The sequence below is a fragment of the Vigna angularis genome, chromosome 4, assembly GCF_016808095.1.
Source record: "Vigna angularis cultivar LongXiaoDou No.4 chromosome 4, ASM1680809v1, whole genome shotgun sequence".
NCBI classification, from domain to species: Eukaryota; Viridiplantae; Streptophyta; class Magnoliopsida; order Fabales; family Fabaceae; genus Vigna; species Vigna angularis.
The window spans coordinates 22,310,943-22,317,157 of NC_068973.1; the positions used below are offsets into that span (position 1 = coordinate 22,310,943).

General features: G+C 38.4%; 1 pseudogene; it reads left to right on the forward strand.

Annotated features, from left to right (window-relative positions):
• The window catches only part of LOC128196231 (uncharacterized), a 194,970-nt pseudogene that overhangs the window by 97,667 nt on the left and 91,088 nt on the right, over positions 1–6,215 (forward strand).

Here is a 6,215-nt window from a genome sequence, read left to right on the forward strand (position 1 = left end):
CAAGTCATCATGAACCTTCCTTCCTTTGCCATCTTTTTCTTCTTCCCTAACCTGTGATAAGAAATAATGTTTACCTTTTGATAACAGTTGAAAAACTGTTATTTTCATGCTTAAATTTGATACTAAAAGCAACCTTTAACACTTAGAAACTAGCTTGAAATCATGCTTTTGGTCATATTTTTAGAAATAAGAGAGCTGGACAGGTTTATGCTTGATTTCAGTGTTTTATGCAGTTTTAAGGTGAATTTGGTGAAAGACGTGAAGAAGGATAGAGATGGAATCAGAAAAGACATCAAAAAGTACAAAAGGAGAAGTCGCAACTATCGCTCAGCGGCAGTTTACCGCTCAGCGGCACTCAGGAACTCACGTTGGATCCGCTGAGGGGTGAAAAGGCCGCTGAGGGGGAAGAACCAACTCATGCACTTACCGCTGAGCGGTAGTTTACTGCTGAGCGGCACTCTTTTGGGCTTAGGCCCACTTTTATGTAATTTTACGAATAGTATATAAGCTTTAGGTGTTTCTAGGGTTTGTATCTTTGGCGAAAACGAAGCAAACACTAACTTTTCCACCCCTTGGAGGAAGATCTTGGATGCTTAGGCTACCTTCTCATCTTTCTAGGGTTTTATCTTTCATTCTTTCATTATTGTTCATCTAGATTCACCATGAATATGGTGAACTAAACCGAGTATTGTTGTTGGGGAATCAATGTAGTCTTGTGAAACTCTCATATATGGAATTTGTGTTTTAACATCTTATTTTAAGATACATGCTTTCTTTCATCTTTAGTTAGGGTTTTTCCTCTTTGCTTAAAGCTTGCTTTGTTTAACTCATTCATTGCTATGATTATTAATTTTGTCGATATGGGAACGTACGGGGAAATCTAGATCCGAGGAATTTCTCCCAATAGCATATTGGTTGCCTTTAAGCTCCTGCACTTCAGAATTAATTACTAGGAATGCTAGGAATTGTATGAACTCGTAATTAAGGATGGGCCTTCTTGCAAGGTGATTTAGAGAGTGGCATTAGCAATTGATGAAAAGAATGATGAATTCCTAAAGTATATGAGAGTGGATAAGATGAAATTGATAACCCCAACAACATACTCATCCATTTAATTCATTAAAGTGTTTGTATTCCTCTTTTCCATTGATCAAATTCATGCATACATGTTTAATTACTGTCTTTTGCATTAAAAACCTAAAATCAATTGTTTACAAGTCTTAAATAATCAACAAATCATATAGCTAACTAGGCCGTGAGTCCTTTGGGAAAACGATACTTGGTCTTACCTAGTTTTATTACTTGATACGATTCGGTCACACTTGCCGAGGGTTAAACAAGTTTGTGGCGCCGTTTTTCGGTGTTCATAGATTTGTCAAGTTTTTGGCGCCGTTGCCGGGGACTCGTGGTTTAACTAGTTCATTTGTGTGATTATTGATTATCTTTGACTTGTTTTTGAATTTTGAATTTAAATTTTGAATTTTTATTTTCTGTTTTTATTTTTCAGTTATTATTGTATTTTATTTTATTTTATTTTATTTTTCTGTTTTTATTTTATTTTATTTTATTTTATTTTCTGCTTTTATTTTTCTGTTTTTATTTCCTATCTTCTTATCTTTTCAATTATATCCTATGATATTTTTTTTATCTATCTTCTCTATCTTTTTGTGCTAACAAATATTTTCTAGAGTGTTATGTGTAATGTTTGCAGGATGCAATTTGGACAAGAATTTAACTATATGGGCACTCAATTTTACTAAGGTAATTTCAACCACTGGTGGAAACTTCACTCAAGCATGGATCAAAGTCATTTTTGGCAAGCTGTCAAACAATTTAAGAATCAACCACCACAACAATGGCAGCGAAAACCCTCTCTATCGGGAAGAAGGACAACATTGGAGGACGCACTTCAACAGTACATACAGATATCTAATTGTCATCACAAAAGCACTCAAGCTGCCGAAGAATTTGATAGTCCCCCACCACAACAATGGCAGCAACAACCCTCTCTATCAGAAAGTTTGGATGACACCCTTCAACGATTTTTGAAAAATTCCACCTCTACTCAGACAAGCATTGAAGAATCATGTAAAAGGATGGGGATGCACCTTCGTTACATTAGTCAGAGATTGAACGTTAAGGTTAATACTGAAGTTAACCTTAAGGAGGAAGGTCAAGCCATTGTCACTGAAAGTGAAAAGATTTTTGCTGAGAAAAAATAGGGAGAGATGAGGAAAAGATAGAGAGAAAAGAAAAAGAAGAGTTGAGTGAGAAAGATAAAGACGAAGAAAAAGAAAAAGAAGTGGTTGAGAGAGAAGAGAGATAGAAAATTTGTGTGAAAATAAAGAAGTTGGGAAGAAAAAGAGAAGGGAAGAAAAAAATAAGAGAAAAGAAAAAGAGAAAATTTAGGGAGAGGAAAAGTAAGAAAAAGAAGATGAGAGGAAAGAAGAAGGAATCATATGAAAAACTCCATCCTCATCTAAAGAAGAATCATAGGAAGCAAAAGAAATTTAAGTGCTTTATGGAAATCTTCAAGAAATTGGAGATTAAAGTTCCTCTGATTGAGACACTACAACAGGTTCCTGGTTTTATCAAATTCTTGAAGAAGTTTAGTAGAAAGAAGAAAAAGAAGAAAGAACTTGAGTTTTATTGGGTCAAGCTAGTGACGTTAAAAGAGCGCTTGCTGGGAGGCAACCCAGTTGATTTAAGAACTTTTAATTTTTGGTTTGGTGATGTAATTTTGAACTTTTGGGTATTTTTGTTTTTGTTATAAGTTTGTTACAGGGTTTACATCTACTGATGGATGTTAGGCGGAAGAGTATCTACTGAAGGATACTATGTTTGTATACACTTACTGATGGGTGTTGGTAAGAAAGATTTGCACCTACTGATGGGTGTTGGTGGATTTTGGGTCAGGCTCGTGACGTTAAACAAGCGCTACCTGGGAGGCAACCCAGTTGATTGATTATATTCTTGTTTGTTGCATAATAGGGTTGTGCATGAGTGATCTGAGAATTATTGCAGGGAGTCAGCAAGGGGTAGGACGCATTTAGGTTAAGCTAAGGAGAAGGAGAGCACTTCCCAAAAGTGCCGCTGCACGGCAAACTACCGCTGAGCGGTAGTGTTGCAGACTGGGCTTAGGTTTCCCCTTAGCGGAACCCGAGCCCATTAGGGTATTTTTATACCCTAAGCTGCGCCTTGGTTTCTCTTTTCAGAATCTTCTCTGCACACACACTCCTACATACTTTTGGAAGGTTCTCTACAACTTTTCCCTCATCCCTCTTGAGAAAATCTCCCTTTCACTCACTTGCTCACTAGTTTTCCATCTAAGTTTGCGGTTGGAAGAGAGCATCATAGCTTGAAAGCATTCTCATTTCATCTAGCATCTCCACCCAAGTAAGTCAAGCATTTTTCATTTTAGGGTTCTTGAGTTTGAATTTGATTGTTAAAGCATGAATTTTTAGGGGTTTTAATTTCTATGCATGATTTGATGATTTAATAGATGTTTGAACCGATTGAACTGAATGATGTTGATCTGGAAAACTGAAAATTGCATGTGGGTGGAGTTAGGACAGGTAAAAAACGAATTTTTCAAAAAATCTGCAGAGTCACCGCTCAGGGGTAAATTGTCGTTGAGCGGCACTCTGACAAACATGTAGTTTTTGTTGAGTTGCGTTCTGGATTGCTGCACTAGTGGCGCTGAGGGGTGATTTTGACCCTCAGCGGTGGTTTAGCTTCGAAATATGGTGTTGTCTGTGTTTTACTAATGATTTACAACATTTTTTGTGGTTTTGTATATGTGTTTGATGTAGGAATTGCATCCTCTTCAAGCAAAAGAATGAAGACCATGGCATCCAAAAGAAAAGAAAAGGAACCAGAACAACCCCATTCTAGTAGGTTCCTATCTCGCAAACATGAGAAGCACTTCAAGGTGGTCTAGGATAGGAGACTACTTATGGAGAGAAAGGTTGGAATGATACCTAACTTTGCTCCTCAATTTGGAGAGCAATTGTTAGGGAATGATTGGGGGAAGCTAGCCACATACCCTATACCTGCCAATATAGTTATGGTGAAAGAATTCTACACTAATGCAAGAAAGATTGGTGATTATCCAGTTGAGAATTACCTAGGCTATGTCAGAGGCCATGTTATTAGGTATGATCCTGATTCCATCAACAACTTCTTGGATACTGTGTTGGTGAACATTATTGGACAGGTAATAGCTGATGAGATAAGGGTGTGTGCTAACACAACAAATAGTAAAGCAATTGACGAGGCCTATTATATACAATATTGTGGAGGTGAGGAAGTAGCTCAGCCAGTTCCACCACGTCGTACTCGCAGAGAAAGAAGGCAAGCACAGAGTCAAGCATCTGCTGAGGCACATGAAGCAGAACCTTTTCAAATGAGGGCATGTACGTGTCTCTTATAGGTGCACAGTTACAGTCTATCCACAGAGGGCAGGTGGCTACTGTAGAGATGATTGTTGGAATGTATGATACACCTCTAGCACACAGGTGGACTATGGAGGAGTTTCATAATGTGGTAGCTTGGCCAGAAGAGCAGGTACGTTTGTGAGAATGAATGTTATTTGTAACGCCCCCCGGCAGCTTATAGGGAATGTCGACCCCCCATAGATCACCACGTGGCTTTCCAGTGTGCTTTGTCCTCACTCGCATACTTTCCGGGAAAACTTCCCAGAAGGTCATCCATCCCTAAATTGCTCCAGGCTAAGCACGCTTAACCATGGAGTTCTTATGGGTCAAGCTACCGAAAAGCAAATGCATTTTGGTGATATGAGTAGCCAAATCAATTCTTTTAAGCTATCCTTCAACTGTATAGTCCTATACCTATACAGTCTCCAGATCCCTCTCATTCCGGTGTATGTCCGATTAGTCCATGTACCCCTTCCACTGGAAGCCTGCCAGGAGCCGCTCATTGTACGTGACGCTTTGCACCGGCGATCACTCCCCGCCCTCGTCAGTGCCCGGGCGTCACATGCCCACCAGCTTCCGCTCTGGTTCGTCCTCGAACCACACCGTACTGGGAGAGGCTAGGCTCTGATACCATTTGTAACGCCCCCCGGCAGCCTACAGGGAATGTCGACCCCCCACAGATCACCACGTGGCATTCCAGTGTGCTTTGTCCTCACTCGCACACTTTCTGGGAAAACTTCCCAGAAGGTCACCCATCCCTAAATTGCTCCACAATCAATTAAAAACCCTAACCAAAAAGGCACATGTCCTACAAATGGGTCTTTTTTACAAAATTGCCCCTAAAAGGGTCCAAAACACCTAATTCTAATTAAGGGCTTCTAGAAAACGAAATTACAACTTTAATTAGAATATAAATGACTAAATGTTGAGCCTTTGAGTGTGTCACGCCATATCCCAATGCTCCAGATGATGTTTCCACAACTTCCCTGCAACCAGAAATGTACTTAATCAGCTCAGAAAACCCAAATTAGCACAATTACAAATTTCCGACCAAATTAAGCAGAATTCAGAAAACGGGGAAATAACAGACAATTAAACACAATTCCCTGGTTTATTTAAGTGTAATAAACTAAATATAGTTCAAGAAATAACGACTCATCAATCGTATCAAGTAATAATAAATGGTAACACCAAGAATCGTTTTCCAAATGACTCACGACCTAAACAATTATGTGATTTGTTGATTAAATTAGACTTGTGAAAACGAATTCTTATAGATTTAAATGCAAAGACTAAAAAGTAAATATGAATGCATGTATTGATCAATTGGACAAAAGAAGCAAAACGTGATTGAAATATATGGAATGATGTTGTTGTTGGGGTTTTCAATTAATCCTATTCACTCTCATGTATTCAAGAATTCATCTTTCTTCATTAATGTTAATGTCACTTTTTAATTTACCTTAAACCCGATGTCTCGGTGAAGAAAGCCTACTCCTAATCACTAGTTTACAATGTCTTGTCTCCCTAGCAATTATTCATGCATTACATTCGCATAAAAGCTTAGAGGCAACCAATCCTAAACCTTAATCCGTGAACCTTATAATCTAAAGAAGAACACACAAAAATAAGTAAAATTAAAAAAAAAACTATAAAAGAAACGAAAGCGAAAGAAATGTAAAAGAAAAAGAATGTGTTCGAATGGTTGCTTGAAGGTTAAATGTGTGTGAGCAAGAGTAAGAACAAAAGTAAGGTGGTGCAGGGAATGGAGATCAAGAG